The sequence below is a fragment of the Tamandua tetradactyla genome, chromosome 7 (genome assembly GCF_023851605.1).
Source record: "Tamandua tetradactyla isolate mTamTet1 chromosome 7, mTamTet1.pri, whole genome shotgun sequence".
In the NCBI taxonomy this organism is placed as follows: Eukaryota; Metazoa; Chordata; class Mammalia; order Pilosa; family Myrmecophagidae; genus Tamandua; species Tamandua tetradactyla.
The window spans coordinates 132,924,787-132,942,556 of record NC_135333.1 but is presented as its reverse complement, the minus strand read 5'-3'; the positions used below and the strand labels follow the sequence as shown (position 1 = coordinate 132,942,556).

Sequence of the window (17,770 nt, the reverse complement as noted above, 5' to 3'; positions counted from 1 at the left end):
CACAATATTCTGTGATTTATTTAAGCATTCTCTAATGTAGATTATTTCAGTTTTTTACTATTTATAAAAAACACTGTAAAGAGCAACTTCATGCATAAAACTTTTCCCATATTAGGATATTTCCCTAGGACTGAGTTTCAGAAGTGGAATTTCTGAGACGAAGTGTCTGATCATTATAAAGTTATTGGCACATAACGTTGTTACCAAATGGCTTTGTAATGGCTAGTCCATACTTCCATACTTACACATATAAAAATGTCCTAAATATGTATAAAATTTTTATACGTATGAAATTTTTATACGTATAAAAATGTCCTAAAAGGCATTCTTTTTGTGGCTTTTCCTTTTAACCTGCAAATGAAGCTTTTCAGGTGAGACTGAGAGTTGTTGATTTACCTGCACTTTGCTCAATTATGACAAAGTAAGTTCAGTGGAAATTTCATACTGTAGGTGGCAGTGGGGGATCAGTAAGTGGTGAGAGTGAGTGATTCTTCACCCTTGCCATATATAGCCAATAGGGTACATCAGGGTAAAAGGTTCTGCACAGGATGATTATTAATCATGAATATGGGACTCTTCAGATAGATACCAAATTATAAATTATACTTATTTGCAAATGCAAAACTAGTGGGTGATTTCTAAAGGTAAAAACAGGTTATTCCTTTTTAACATAGCAGGGAAGCCCATTATCTACTAATTTCAAATGCACATGAGTAAACATTCACGTGATTTTCTTTCTGCATGTTTCATATATATATGTACATACATTTATCTATAAATATTTTGAAATAGCAGTGATTGGAACATTTATCTATTTCAAGTACTATTTTTCATATATATATGAAAAATATATATATGTATACTTCATATAAAATTACTTTATGTATGCATTTGTGTATTTATGTATATAAAGTAATTTATTCTTCTAACATTTTCATAAGGACCAGGGAAAATGTGATTAGCAAGTGGATCAACTTCAGAGTTCAGTTTTATTGTCATCAGTTGCTAGAATATAATACTTTCTAAAAGGAGAAGTGGTACATTTGCTACATTCTATTAAAATAAGAGAACTTTTAGCAATTAAATACAGTCTTATTGGTACTCCATAGAAGGGAAAATAAATTAATTTGCTTGTCAGAGCTCCAGAGGAAGAAGAGGAAAGAGTGAAGGAAGAGGAAAGAGGAAAGCAACATCTTAGAGATGTTGCTCAGGCAACCGGAGAGCTGGTCTCACCTCAGTCTGCAAGCAATATTCCACTAAATGCCCTGCACTGTAGGTTTTGGATTTTCTGTTAACTTCTTCTAAATTTGCTTTCTGTGAAATAAAATGGTTCGCGGGAGTGGGAGGGCAGGGCAAAAAACTTGGTAAGTAGACAGAATTTCTTATTTATAAACCGCTGGCTTCTCTTTGCCCCAGAATACCTTCAGTAGCCACCTCAAAGGTAGAGGCCATCATTTGCTTTTGAGCACAATCTTCTGTAGTGAACACTGGGCAGATAGAAAGGAAATGAGCAGGTCTGATGGCGGAAAATCATTCTTAGTCTTTCCATTGGCTCACTCTAAATAATCTCATAAACTTGCTATCAAAATGTATCTATGTATTTTGAAAATATCAGGAATCAATAATGGCAAAAGTGTGCCTCTGCTGATACTTATGCATCAAATTTCCAGGTTTGCATTTGCTGCTGAAAGGGTTACTCATCAGAGCTTAGGTCATTAAAAGCACAGAACTGAGTTACATTGAGACTTGCTTTAACATTAAGAACTAACTCTTTGTTTGAACCTATCAAATCTCTATCTAGATATTATGCAGAAAGAACTGCATCATTCCAAAATCCCCAGGACTCTGTGTCTAAGGGCTGCCTCCACTTAGAATCATAAACTCTTAGAAGGAAAGGGATCTTAAAGCTTAGTTCAATCACCATATTTTTCAGATGAGGGAACCAATGACCAAAGATGATGACCAACTTTTCCAGAACCGTACAGTATAAGCAACAGGGCTGGCACAAGAGCATATATCTTCTGAGCTGCAGAGCAAAGCTCCCCACTTGTTTCAGTCTGAAACTTAAGGCTGTGAGAAAGTACAGCGTCACTACATCACAGTTGAAGAAGGGAAAACTACCTGCCCTTTTTTGTCCCAGCGTAAAGTGTGGGGGAAGTCACTTGGTCTGTTTCTGTGTTATTCAGTCTAATAATGACAATTTTTAAAAATTTATGTTTAATTTTGAGTTTGGGTGGGTTGGTTACACATACTATGTGGTTCTGATCATGATATGTTTTGCCTGGTGCAGTGTCCAGGACCTGGTGGGGGTATTTAACAGTGAAAGTCCCCCAGATCTGGGTCAGTGTTGTTTTTCCCCCTTTAATTTCAACATTGACACAATGCAAATGGTTGGATGGAGGAAGTGTTGTATCATGCAGAGCATGCTGGGCCAGTCCTGACCGAAAATGATAAGTGTAGCTTAACGTCCCCGGCCCTCAGTTTCCCCATATGTAAAATCATGACCCACGTGATTTCCTAGGACTTTTTTAGTCGGAATGCCATGTTTGACAATTTTACCTGAGAAAGACTTTGTGAAGGCTAACCTGTTTACGAAGTTCTCTGAGATCCCTTAATGTGGCGATTCCCACAACATCAAAGATAGAGATTTTTCAAACAGAGTTGAAAAGTGTTTAATAGTCAGATAATATGTATCTTTAAAAACAGGACTGTTTTTACATGCTTTTGGAAAGTTGGCCTGACATTATGTTACTCCATTTCCAAAAGCCTGTGTTCATAAATTGGCTTTGCCTTTTATCCACTCTCTATGGAGAAGGAAAAACGTTATGTTAGCATGATGTGTACCGACCCCTCTGTTCTTTAGTCTTCCTCTTAATTTGTTTTAGAACTTTGACTCTTTCTTTGAGATGAATTCTTTCCCCCAGATTCCCCTAACCCCCCATGGATTAGAACTGCTGTTCCTTTAATTTTCTGAATAATATTATCCAAAGTGATGTGACAAAAACAACAAAAATTGAAGAAAAACACCAAAGACAGAAATACCTGAGAGGTACTGCCAAGGTGATTCTAAAATCGGCTTACAGAAAGAGGTTTGGAAAGGAGATAATTTCAAAATAACTGGTTGAGAACAGATTTTATTTTTTTGAACCAACATGACTTTATAGGGATCAGGAAGGATGATACAGCATGAACAAATGATTCAGAAGTGGACAAAGTGGAAAAAAGAAACAGGCACTGTATCTGGCTAGAGTAGGAGGAGCAGGGAGGGTATGCTGACTGAGAGGCTGGCTTGTAAATGCAAGTCTTTTAAGGTCAGCCGTGGAAGAGGGGAGTTGGAAGCCATCTCAGTCTCTGACAGGAAGCATCTGGGCAGATTTCTGTTTCTTTTTTAATGTTAAATGCCATAGGATTGGATTGGAAGGATGAAAAATTCAGTCAAAAACTGCTTCTCAAGGGATAAGAAAACTTCTGCCATGATATTAGCAAACGTCAAGGAGAAAATTTACCCTGTAAGAAGTATCGTTTCCTTACAGAATACCTCCTGGCATTTCCTGAACAAGTGGGATTAATCTAAATAAAACGTATTTCAAGAGGTAACAGTGACAGATATCATTTAATGAGCTTATTAAAGTAACATTTGAAAATATGTAATGCTTCGTGAATTTGTAGGTCATCCTTTTACAGGGGCCATGCTAATTTTCTCTGTATTGTTCCAGTTTTAGTGTATATGCTGCCAAAGTGAGTACAGGTGGCACATCTTTACCTTCTGTAGGAACTCAGCCATCATCTTTGGCTCTCCAGGGTTCTGTCATTTTGATGGCCCACACATTATATCCATCCAGAATTTTCCTTAATACAATTAAATCTCTTTTTTGTTGTTGTTGTGTCTTTAAGGAATTGAGAACAATAGCCAGTTCACAAAAATTCATTTATATAAAGTAAGACTGGTTCTCAAGATTCATATGCGAAAAAAAAAAGAATCCATTGAAAGTAGATACTATTATTAACTTGAAAAAAGTAATCCTTATCAATATGTAATTTTTAAAAGCACTTCTTCATATGCCTTTATAAATGGTTTGTTTTATTTGCTGTTCTGAATCCTTCTGATTATCCAAATCGCTTAAAGTAGATACTAGTATTATATCTAACGCATAGCATGAAGGAAGAATTTTGTTCCAAATTTTACATATAATAAGTTTCCTATTCAACTTGACTTTTTTCCACATAGCATCAAATTCCTAAGTCATATTCGGTTTGTGGTAAACTATGATTTCCAACTCTGATTTGCCTAGTTTCAGTTGCCCAGTTATACTTTGGTAGCTGCCTTTTAGCTTCTCTCTATACCAGTCTTCTTATCACTGCGAATTTTATTCTAGATTTAAGTGTTATTTATTTATTTATTTATTTTAACATGGGCAGGCACCGGGAATTGAACCCGGGTCCTCGGGCTTGGCAGGCAAGCATTCTTACCTGCTGAGCCACCGTGGCCCACCCAAGTGTCATATTTTAAGTGGTCAAGAACATTTGGATACTTCTGTCTTCTAGAGTTTTAAAACCTACTTACTTAAAAAAAAAGTCAATAGTTTTTGTCAGCACTTTCATACTTTGTTTATCAAAATGAGAATATCTCAGATTGGTTTCCAAGACTAATTTGAATGAAACGCTACCCAAAATGTACACCAAGCTGACATGGGTTCCTGCTTTGGGTGTGGCTCTGAAGTAGATTGTTTAACCATCTCATAGAGATCATTAGACTTCTGTTTTGTTCAGTAAGTGTGCCATGTTGAAAGGAATCGATAGGAATTTGGAAGCAGAGGTAGGCTTTCTCTGTGGCTTCCTGTTCTTTCTCTCAAGGAAGGAGATCAATCTAGTCTGGCATCATTTGCCTCCTGTGACTCTGTAGGTATTAAAAGAGCTGTGATAGCAGGTATTGATGCTTGTCAATCCATAATTTGCAGAACCATCCGCTAAAGAAAAGGCAAATAGAAAAGACCCAGTTTCTCAGAGTCTTTTAGTTTCTATGCATCCACACAAACCATGATTTGGACCATATCAGCCTTGCTGATTTAACTTTATCCAGCTTTGCTACTGGTCTATTTCTTTTCCACTTTATGTGGCCTGTCATTGTTTTATCACAACTAGGGACAAACACCAGCTCACTGGTATTTTCTTGAAAAATTGTCAAGCTTTAGATATTAAAAGTTTGATCCTTCCCCCCTTTGTTGTTAGTGGTCTTTCTTGATCATCCTTTTTGTTTGTGTAAGACATTTGAAATTACCTTTATATAATAAAACTGAACAACTGAAAATAGATTGGTAAAGAGTTTTAACCCCTGCCCTAGAAATTATGCTAAAATAGAGGAGAGAAGAGCCCAAAATCACATTTTTATATAAATGAGTACATTGAATACATTGTGAATCAGTAATTCAAGTTTAATTTGAAAGCTAGTAACATATTTACAAGTGGAGAATATGTATATGGCAGTAGAGTTACAAATATTACTTTAGCAGTGGTATAACTAAGAATCCAGAGGTATATCCATTTGCTGGAAATTAGCTATGGCAACTGTCAAATATGTACCAAAACAATAGGGGAGGGTAATAATGACTAAGAGCAAAACTGAATAAGGTAACATAGGATGGAGGTGGGGAGGGGTTGAAGATGCCAGATAACCCCTTTGATGTGTTCTCTCTTTATTTATTGCTTGCAGTTCTATATATTCTTCTCTCTTTAAGATTTGATGATTATTCCAAGAAGGTGGGACTGACCTTTCTTTGGATACCTTTTATTTGAAATTAAGTGCTCCTTCAATTCAGACTTCTATGTCCTCTTTAGATCAGAAAAGTCCCTTGGTTTTATTTTTTCCTGCTGTACTCCTGGTTAGTTATTCTTATTCCCAAATCTTTTCTTGCTTGCTTATTGCCTTATTGTGTGTGCTAAACACCCACAATTTTTATTTCATTACAGTAGAATTTAACTTAACAATAACAAAAAAGAAGACAAAGAAGATATGTATCATAGATACTGCAGGTAACGATGTAATGGCTTGCTAGCCAGGTTCCAGCTATTTGAGAACTTTGTATGAGAGCAGACCTTTGCTAAACAAATATTTTTTCACTTATATTTTTAACAATGATATGTTGAAAAATTCGGTTTTCTCCCCTGCTATATATTTTTAAAAGCACACAAGCATCACAATTAAGTAGAAAATTACTGGCTTTGACCAGAATCCTTTACACAAATGATTGTCCACTGGATCTGGGGAAAATATTTATTTATCCTTTTAAGCTCTGCAAGAGTCCTGTCCTTTCAATACCTACATCCAAGCTCAGGGGCCTGAAGAGTTCAAGGCTGACAGTAGCCGTGAAAAGTTTCATAGCCTTTTAAGAAAGTTCAACGGCTATGTTTGGGGAAGAGATATATGTATTATGCAGGCTGCTAGCTCATGCAGATATCGTAACATGTGGAATCCATAAACGTCCAATTACAGGACTGTCACTGTTTGCCACGGTTCTAACTTATGTAAGTTATTGATTATACTTTCATGAGATCATAATCAAAAGGTTATTCTTTGGTAATGGTGTGTTAGAAGAGCTTTATCCTGAACTTCAAAGCCATCCTCTGCGTGCCAGGAACAAAGGCTTAGAAGTTTGAATCGGGGCCAGAATCAGCCCGTATGAGTTAACGATATTCCAGACCATCCGGGAGCTGAATCCACCTACACACGTGCATGAACTTTCTCTCATCACATCAGATCAGCCATCATCACTGAAAGATGACAGTTGATTCAGCTTTAATGTGCCTTTGTAAAAAAATGAATCAGCTTGAATAACTATGGTGTCTGTTCATAGCTGCCTCATGACCGTTTTAACTGGAGAGTAGTGCCATTCACCAGGCTTTTAGAAAAGAGTGATTATCACTAACTAGATGTATGAACCGAGAATTGCATATACTAAAGAATTTACAGAAAATAATTCATAGATGTGGGAAAGCTAATGTGTGACTTAAACAAGTTGGAAGTAATCAAGGTGTTTTCAGACTTGTCCCAATATTTTGACATGTTTTAAGTGGGCAAAAGAGAAAGATTGTGAGGTTGGCTGATATTGTAAATGGAAAATCTACTGCCCCCCCCTTTTGGCTCTTAAAATCATTATATAAGGATCTATGGACTTAAAAATATCACACCAAATAGTGAAATACTGTCGTGTGTTATCATATAGGGCAATCTACCCTTTCTCACGCCAGTCCCTGCAGACCTATAGTGTCAGCTCCTTCTTCATGGGCCTTTGGAGGAATCCTCAGGCAGATCCTAGAGTTTCTCTAGTCATCTTGAGATAGTAAAACACCCTCTAATTACCTTAGTGCCTAGATGATTCTCATTTCAGTAATTAGGATATCCACTACCATGTAATAGTTAAAATTCTGATCTTCATTCAAAGTTAAGTCTTCTCCCCTCCCCTCAGCTGCAGCCTGGAAGGCACTGTGGGTGACTCTTCCACTCGGCTGCTTCTGGTTTCCCTAGGATGGGAAGAGGGGACAAAGGTAGGGGATGTGGAAAAGAAAGACCAGAGGTAAGAGGCAGGGCGGTGACACCTGACAGGGTTTCCTCTGGCCGGGTAGTATGTAGAGCTGTAGAGCATTGATCTTCTTGTTATGGAAGCTTTCTTGAGTTCTGCAAGGAGTCCCGGGCTGGTAGAATCTGAATCTTGTACTAGTAATAGCCTAATGCCTGTCCTCAGGCTGGGTGCTCACAACTGGCCCCATACTCAGATCCAGCCACACTGGCCTTGCTGTTTCCTGAACATGCCAGGTACGTTCCCACCTGAGGGATTTCACACTTTTCCCTCTCCTAAGAGGCTCTTCTTCCATATATCCACACCCTCACTTTATTTTGGTCTCTGAAAAAAATCTCACTTCATCCAAGCAGCCTTCTTTTGTCCATCCTCTCTGAAAGGCAGCCACACCCCTCCCTCATGCACACTTATTCTCTATCCTCTTTCCCTGCTTTATTTTCCCACATAGCACTTCTCATCCCTTGCTGTATTATATGTCCATTTAAGCATTTTTTTTTATTATATATCTCCCCCTCTCCACCACATAGAGTGTAAGCTCCATGAGGCCAGGACTTGTTCACTGGTGCATCCCTAGGACCTGGAGCAGTGCCTCACACATTGAAGGTGCTCGATAAATATTTATTGAATGAAAGAATGAACAAAGAAAAGTCAGCTAAATATTATGACTTATTCTTGTTTATGTTTAAATTTGGAAAGGGTTTATATTATTGATTGAAGAAAAGCTTTGCTATGATCAGAGCTGTTGGCTGAAACTGATCCCTAGGGTAAAATGCAAGATCTATTAAAATCAAATATATTTTAGAATATATATGCCCGGTGTAATTTAACCACAGTAACATTTTACCTGAGATGTGATTTCTTTCTTTTCAATTCAAGCTGCAATACGGGAAGTTGGTTGTATGGAGTAAACATTGAATTCATTTTAACAGAAGCAGATACTCTTGCTTTCTTAATTAAGTTCAGGCAAGTAGCACTGTTATCAGAATATCTCAAAGACGACTAAGACCTCTCCTGTAGCTCCTGCCTTATCTTATACTGGCTTTGCTTTGGTTCCATTCTGCTAAACAGCATAGACAATAAATACTGCTGACTTAAGCTAGGCTTTAAAAAAACATTTTAATATTCTGTGATCTCACTGTTTTGGAACAATTAGAATAAGCAAACTCATAGAGCTTGAATCTAGAGTATAGGGTGGCAGGGGATGGGGTGGGGGTAGAGAATGGGAAATTAAGTCTAAAAATCCACATGGTTCCTGTTTGGAATGATGGAAATGAGGGATGGTGGTTAATGGTAGCACAGCATTGTGAATACAATTAACAACACTGAAATATATATCTGAATACGATTAAAATGGAAACGTTAGATTATATATATGATAATAATAAAAAAATTTTTAAAACAAACATTTTATCATTACAGAAGTACAGATAAGTGAATGCGGAAGTTAGAAAACTTATTTAACAAATATCAAATAACTTGGGATGTGTAATTTTTTATTCATTTAACATGATGTCAATATGAGAGTTTTTATTTTTTAAAATGGTTTTATTATGGAACATTTCAAACATACAAATGTAGGTAGAATAGAAAAATGAACACTCGTTTATCCATTATTCAGATACAAGAGTTACCAACTCTTGGTCAATCTTGATTCCTCTGTACTTCCCATTATATTATTTTGAAACAAATCTCACATACAGCATTAGTTCTTCCACAAATGTTTCAGTATGTACCTCTAAAGGTAATAATTATTAAAAGCCATAATGTCAACACTATTAAAAATAATTCCCTAATATATCAAATATAATTCTTCAAATTTCCAACTCTCTCTCATAAAAGTAGTACACTTTTAAAGGTTTGTTTGAATGATGATTCAAATAAGGTTTGGAAAGGTTGATAAGTCAAATAAAATCCACATATTGCAATTGGTTGATGGGCCTTTTAGGTCTCTTTTAATCTATAGATTCCCATCAATCACTCCCTTTTTTTATTCCTTAGAATTTCTGTTTAAGAAACTAGGTTTTGGCCCTATAGAGTTTTCCAAAGTCTTTGTGGTATAGTTATCATGTTCGTCTATCCTCTGAATTTCCTGTAGATTGATAATTGGATAAGACATTTCCAATTTGTTTTAAAGCTAAAGAAATAAGATTATTCTAAATGTATCTCTATATGCTAAGCCAAACTATACACCACATCTGGGGCAAGGAAAAAAGATAAAGATTATTTTAGACTATTTTCACAGCCCTCGCATACACGAGTGATGTCCTTCAGGACTGGAGAGAACTCCTTTAATCACGTTCCCTCTGGCCCTCAACTCCCAGAAATCCTAAAACTGTTTTTTTCTGCCTATTGGTACTGCCACTGTCTAGAAACTCCTGCTGCCACACCCCACCACTAAGTGATTTGCAGATTGATCCTATTAATAATGGCTAACATTTGCTGAGTGCTTACAATGTGCCAACATTGTGCTACCTACTTAGTATGCATTTTAAATTTTAGTCCTTGCAACATGCTATAAAGTAAGTACTGGCCTCCTTTTGGTCTTTCGAGCTTGCCAAACTTCCTCCTGCCAGAGCTTATACACTTCTTCCGACAAAATGCTACTCCTTCCTTTATCTATTTAACCTCTGCTCATTCTGCAGATCTCATTTCTGTCATCCTTTCTTGGGCAAGCTTCCCGTGATCCTCAAGCTAAGTCAAATTACATATTCTCAAAGCATTACATAAGTCACATTTGAAGCCCTTTATCACCATCTTAGTTTTGTTTTATTATTGGATTAAGGACTAATTCCCTTTCGGACTGCAAGCTCCAAAAGGACAAATGCCATGACTGATTTTACTCATCCTTGGCTCCCTACACATACACAAGAGCACATTCAAGACATCTGTGTTAAATGAATGAGAGGCTAAGCCTTGTGCCCAAGGCCAGCCAGTAAATAGTGGAACTAGAAATTGAGCCAAGTTGGTCTGACTCTAGCCCAGATTTCTCCCATTCACCCCAACCTTGTGGACATTATTATTTGGACTACTGGCTTCTCTCCCTTGGAGAGCCAGCTCATGACCAACTTAGACTTCTTGTGCTTGGTCCTATCTTACTGCACATTCCCTGCTGACTTGTGATTGGGATCTTAGTTTCTGCCTCTTTCAGTAAGGCTTCCAAAGTTGACATGGGCTTCTGTCTCATTTAAAGTCAGGAATTTCATGACTTGGGATGGTGTTTTGGTTACCTAGGCTGCTCAAGCAAACACCATGAAATGGGTTGGCTTATACAATGGGAATTGATTAGCTTATAGTTTTGAAGCTAAAAGAGTGCTCATATCAAGGCATCATTAAGGTGATGCTTTCTCCCTGAAGACTGTGGCACTCTGGGGCTGGCTGCCAGTGATCCTTGGCTTCTCTGTCACATGGCAAGGCACATGGTGGCATCTCCTGGTCTCTTCCTTTTCTTCTAGGTTCTGCCAGTGTCCAGCCTCTTGCTCCCTGTGGTTTTTTTCTCTGCCTGTCTGAATTTCACTCCACTTATAAAGGATGCCAGTAATAGGATTAAGACCTATCCTGACTGAGCTGATCCATACCTTCTTAACTCAAGTAACTCATCAAAAAGTCCTGCTTACAATGGGGTCACAACTATAGAAACGGGTTAGATCTTAGAACATGTTTTTCTAAGTTACATACATATATACAGTTTCAAACCATCACAGATGAATATGGTAAAAAGTAATTTACTTATTTTTTTTAGGATATGACTAATTTGATTCAGTTTTTATTCCTTTTTTTTCAAACAGTTTTTGAGCCACCAAAAATATATTAGTCACTAAGGATTCAAATAACAATAGAAAAAGTCCTTTCCATAGAGAAGCTTAGGGTTTAATGGTGAAGGCAAGTAAATAGACTGCTATAAGCAGTATAATAGTAAAGATAAGAGAAAGAAGTACAGGAAAGAACTTCTGAGGTAGGGAAAGTTCTGCCAAAGAGGTGATATTTCATCTAAGCCTGGAGAGGTAAGTCAAAGTTTGCCTGGTACATAAGGGCAGGGAGTCTACATTCCAGTCATAGAGACCAGTGTGTCCATGAGAGTGCGTGGTTTAGTTGACCTGAAGTTTGCTATGGCTGGGTCAAAAGACTTGTGAGGGCAGATGTGGGAGAAGCTGCTGGAAGCATGGACAGAGCCAGATATAAAGTTATGGCCAATTTCTTCCTTGTTACTAGAAACCAGTTTAAGTTTTTAAGAGGGTGTGGTGGTGTGTTCCAGTTGGCATTTTAGGAAGAAAACTGGATGATGTTGTAAATTGGAGGAACAAGTCTGGAGGTGTGAAGAGAGAGTAGGAAACAATTGTAGGAGCATAGGTGAGAAATGATGAGATTCTGAATTTTGGTAGTGACAGTGGGGAGAAAAAAATAGGGATGAGATTTGAGAAATAAATGAGAGTTTGTGGAGGTGGTTGGTGAGAGAAAAGTGAGTTGTCTAAAAAGACTGCCAAGTTTATATTTCAGGTAATCAGTTAGGAAGTGCTGTCTTAGGAAATACAAGTGAGCAAGTTTGTTATAATGAATTTGGTTCAAACATGTCATATCCAAGGATAGATGTCTGATAGACAGTTGTCAATGTGAATCTTGAGCTCAGAAAAGAGGTAGAAACTGGAGATAAAAATTTAGAGGCCACTGATATGTCGGTATAAACTGAAGTCATGAAAATGGATGAGATACTCCAAGATGAGTACAGAATAAGATCAGACCATCAATTGTTCGCTGAAAATATCAACATTTAAGGCAGTGGTTCTTAACATTTTTTGAGTCATGGGCTCTTTTAAGATTGTAATAAAAGTTAGGATCTCTTCTCCTTAAAAAAGAAACCTATTCATTTGCATACAAACACAATAGCTATGTATTTTCTAAGGGTACATGACACCATAGTCAGAATTCTTCTTTAAAGTGAAGCTATGGAGAGAAGCCTGTGAAGGTGATTCAAAGAAAGTGATTAGAAAAGGAGAGGGAAACTCAGAGAGACTGTTTCAGTTTGCTAATGCTGCCACAATGCAATATACCAGAAATGGATTGGCTTTTATAAAGGGGATTTATTAAGTTACAAGTTAGCATTCCAAGGCCTTGAAAATGTCCAAATTAAGGCACCAGTAAGAGGATACCTTCTCTTAAAGAAGGCTAATCACATCCAGGGTTTCTCTACATGGTAATGCATATGGTTACGTCTGCTGTCTTTCTTTCTCAGCTTATAAGTTCAAAGGCCTCTCTCAGCAATTTCTGCATCTCCAGATGTCTGTGTCTTGGTTTCCTCTGTTTGCTCTCTCTGTCAGCTCTGAGCTGTTTTCTGCCTTCTATTTTCTTCATACAGGGCTCCAGTAAAAGGATTAAGACCCACCTTGAAGTGAGTAGCTCACATTTCCATGGAAACAATTTAATCAAAAAGGTCCCACCCACAATTGAATGGGTTGCATCTCCGTGGAAACAACCTAATCAAGAGGTCCCACCCAACAACAATAGGTCTGTTGCCACAAGACTGGATTAAATTAACATGGCTTTTTTGGGGTACACAACAGTTTCAAACCAGCACAGAAACTATTGCTATATATAAGTCAAAAAAGAAGACAAGTTGATTGCAATAAAAAATTTCAGAAAAGACAAAGAATAAAGAGAGAAAACTGCTCAATGAATTTGACAACTTGGAGGTCATCAGTGACCTTTTATGAGAATATTTTAATAGTGATGGGGCAACGTCATAGTATAGTATAGTGAGCTGAGGAGTGATGGGGAAGAAAATTGAGGCAATGAATATAGACTCCTTTGGAAGCAGTGTAATTATGTAAAGGAAGAAAGATAGCCTAGCAGCCTCGGGGTTAGGTTTTTAACTATTTCATCACATTAATAAACATGAGGAAAGATGAGATCATTCATTGGGGCTTGTGTCAAGGGGGTATGGAAGATAAGCAGGGTTGGGGAAAAGAGGTGAGAGAATTCATATTTAGTAATCTCTGTTTTCTTTATGAATAGGATATTGTCATCAGTTGAATGAAGCTAGCAGGAATGGAACAGAGAACTTTAGGGAAAACTATGGTATTGTTGGGTGTAGAAGGGAGAGAGTAGAAATGTTTAAAAGAATTGCTGAAGGTTGTTACAAGGCAACTGAAGTTGGCCACATAGATTTAGCCAGTTTTCAGTTTATGAATTTTTATTTCAGTTTTATTATGAACTGGTTCCTCAGGCAATCATACCAGTTCTGCTTCAGTTTCTTTTTTTCTTCAAGGGTGGCCAATGATTCATGCATGGAGTAACAAATATAATAGCAAATGTCTAGAGGAGCTTTGAAGATTAAAAAAGCAAAGAATGTTCTATCTTCTAAGCAATGGCTTTTTCTGAAATATAAAAAATTTATAGTGATGACTATTCTTTGAATCATTTGCTAGTAAGGCAGCCTCCTAACTTTTGGACCTTAAAAATCTGTAGTGATGAAGGTACAGGCTTTTTTTTTTTTCCTGTTTGATTCGTAGATAAGAAAAGAACAAACTGGTCATTGGAAGATACCTTGTAACACAGTATTCTGATATACGAAATACCAGTTATATGAAGAAAGTCAAAATAAAGCATATCACATAACCTTTATCAAAGTAGTATAATATACATTTCGAAACATTAAGCTAAGAGGAAAAGTCTGTTTTCTTCTGTAGTTTTTTTTTATCAAAGAAGTAAGTTAAATTGTCCATATGGATTCAATAAAAAAAAGAAAAGAATTTAAGAAAACTACCTGAAGCTAAAACTTAGAAAAATATGACCTAATGTTAAATATTTTGAAGGTCATAACTGAGAATATCTTCTGACATTTCTAAGAATTAAATTTTTCAAATGTCTACTTTTTATCAACAAAATGAAATAAATGCATGGCATAGAGAATGTTGAAAGAAATGGAATATATACTTTTTTCCTTTTTTGAGCTACGAATAGGTGCCATCCAAGTTTATTTGTACATTTTGTAAATGTCATTCTGTCCTTGCAAAATACACTGCTGTTTGAGATGCATGAAGGAGGAGGAAACAATGGGATGAGATACTCATGAAGAATAAATGTACTGCCTGAAGTGTAAGAATAATTGCTCGTTTTGTTTTTTTAATTGAAGAAATAGCTCTTAGCACAATTTTCTTTCTTTTTGTATGTAAGTGAATACCTAATGATTCCTTCTGAAGCTCTAAGGCAAAAAATTCAAATCTAAATCTTGAGACAAGAGGAAAGCACACACACACACACACACAAAAAGAAAGGTACTCCATTCCCTTTTTCAGAACTCAAATCTCCCTTTCTCACCACACTGACAGTCATACTGCTGCTTAATTAGCCCTGCTGTATTCACAGAGTACCAATTCTTCAATCTTAGTATCTAGGAGAAACTCACATCTATGCTTCCAAATTCCTCCACACTTTCCTTTTCCATGCCTCTCTGTTTGGGTTTTCTTGGTCCCCAAAGTGCCACCTGCACCACTTGTAATGAAGTTTCTTTCCTGGGTTCCATACGTTACTCCATCCGTTATTGCCCAATATGGTCCTTTCTCTCAGAGTCCAGTTTTCAGATTGGCATCAACCCATAACTTCACAGCTGCTTAAATTACAGCAGGCTTATTCTAAGGAGAAGATAATGCATCTTGGAAGCTGTAAGAGATAAAGGAGAAGAGAAGCTTTCAGTGATGCACCAAACAGAGCCTCCATTGACCTGCCCATTGAAATTTTTACAATCTGTGGTAAAAGCAATGCCCTGGACCCAGGGATGTTATTTAATATAGAGCCTATTTTGTATTTATACCTGTACCCCCCCCCTTTTTTTTAGCTTTTTAATAAGAACTGAATAAAATCTTTTCCATTCCCCAATGCTTTGCTTTCCTACTTCATTGTTACCCCTCCCTCAAAAGGTAAAAATAGGAAACCTTTACTTTTGGCTTTATTTAATACAAAATAGCAAAACAGCTCTCTGTTGCTTTCCTATCTTTAGGAATCTTAAAAGCAAATGGATAGCCAGTGATTTATGTGGTAGCTAGGTCTGTTACTGGTTTGTGTGAGCTGTGGTGATTCCAAACCCTAGGAGGAAAAAAGAGGAAAATGTCTTAGAAATTTCAGATTCATGTGAAGCAAAACCGTGTGATCTCCTGCCAGTTTTAGTTTGCAAAGTTCTCATGGTCCTGGATGTGTTTACTTGAACTTTAAGCTTTAATATTTACCGTTATATTCCAATAACTTTATTCCCTGAATCCAGCCCACTGACTGTGGTCTAGTCTAGTGTGTATAAAAAGTATTACTAGAACAGAACTACGTTGATTGATATTCTCAATGTCAATTTAACCCAAGACCAGTGAAATAATTAAATAACTACTCTGCTCGAGAAGGTGCTTTTTCTTTTTGTTTTTGAAATAAATTCTTGGAGGCAGTTCCAAAAGGAGGCAGAAGAAAACAATTGATTTTCCACAGCTTCCCAGTGATATCACATTTGCATATTATAATTTATAGAAGGCAAACTGACTGGAGAGCCAAGTGGGAAATATGAACCAGGAGATCATTGAACAAAATCATGTTTCAGAGCTGACCCTTGTTTACATTATCTGCTTGCATTCTTTCTGGGAGGCTCATTGCCAAAGTTTTGTCCCAAAACAAGGATGAAACAGTTACAAACTACACACAGATTGGCTGCATATCAAATGTCAATGTTCATTTGGTTAGTCTTCTTTTTTGTTTGTTTAAAGTCGTCTCTGTTCTCTCTGTGGCTGAGGTAACCAGCCGCACAAGGTAAAAGTCTTTTGACCCATAGAAGTAATTTAGCAATTGCCAAAATAGAAAAGCTACTGCCTGTCAGGTGGACTCAGAGGCTAACACCATTTCACCACAGCAATGTGTTCTGTAATGCACTGGGTATAAATACCCAGTCGCTGCTCAGTAGGTCATTAATTCATTCAGCAAACATTTATTAAATACCTTGTTTATCTGCACAATACCAAGTAAGTCTCCAATAGAATGGTGGGGAAAAATATGTATAATCCCATCCTTATCCACCAGGAATCTAAAAATTACATGAGAAGACACAATGTACACATGTGAGAAGCCAACAATACCTGGCAGTAAATATGTAAGGGCCAATCTGGCTTAAGTCATGTATGAGTTCAGTCTAGGTGAAATCATTGGAATGTAGGCATGGCTTGGTGTGTTCAGATCAGGCCAGTTGAGCCCCAGAAGAGGACTTGATGGGAGTAGCAAGAGATAAGGAAGATGGTACAGGACACTGAACAGGCTAAAAAGACTTTATCTAGGAGATAAGGGGAGTGATATTTTATCGAAATTACATTGTGGTAGATATTTTGGAGAGGAAGGCTAGAGGAACATTTCTAATGCAAATATGAGAAAATAAAAGCTGAGTTAGGGTAAAGGCAATGGAAATAAAAGGAAGGGACAGAGTAAAAAAAAATATTTTAAAAGGAGAAGGGATTGGGGCGGGCCGCGGTGGCTCAGCGGGCAAAGTGCTTGCCTGCTATGCCGGAGGACCTCGGTTCGATTCCCGGCCCCAGCCCATGTAACAAAAACGGAGAAACAGAATACAATAAAAAAAACAAGAAAATGTTTAAAAATGTTTCCCTTTCTTCCTTCCTTCCTTCCTTCTATCCTTCCTTCCTTCTCTCTGTCTTTCCTTAAAAAAAAAAAAAAAAAAAAAAAAAAAAAAAAAAAAAGGAGAAGGGATTAAATTTTGGTGTCTGCCTATCAGAAGATGAGATAGAGGCAAGAAACAACAGTGACTTGTAACTGGAGAAGTGATACTACCATTGGCAGTTATAAAGAAATCAGAGGGAGAAGCTAGTTTTGGAAAAAGATGAATGAGCCTCCATTTAAAGTCATAGTGGATAGTACATCTGAGCATGCCCATGAGGCAGTTGGTGAAAGGAGGCCACACTTTGGGACAAGAGTGTGAATGGCTCATTTAGAGCATCATTTCCCCAAAAGAAATAGCTCCGCCTGTGGGGGTACCTGAATTTTCTGACAAAATAGAGAAGAGCCGAGGGCTGCGCCTCAGTGATTTTCTATGATTCTGGGGTGGAAGGAAGAAAGCCACGGAGGAATACTTAGGAAAATCAGGAAGTGGGAGTGTCACAGAATCCAAGGATAAACAATTAAGTTTGAAAAATAAAATTTTGCAGAGAAGTGATGAAAAGAAAGCT

General features: G+C 37.3%; 1 protein-coding gene and 1 non-coding gene across 2 annotated transcripts in view; one reads left to right on the top strand and one right to left on the bottom strand.

The window, feature by feature from the left end:
* Positions 1–17,770, top strand: part of WIF1 (Wnt inhibitory factor 1) — a 65,911-nt gene that overhangs the window by 16,283 nt on the left and 31,858 nt on the right. The gene's annotated exons all lie outside the window — the stretch shown is intronic.
* LOC143642983 (U6 spliceosomal RNA) lies at positions 3,640–3,746 on the bottom strand. Its single transcript, XR_013156040.1, has one exon. It is a non-coding gene; the product is annotated as a U6 spliceosomal RNA (small nuclear RNA).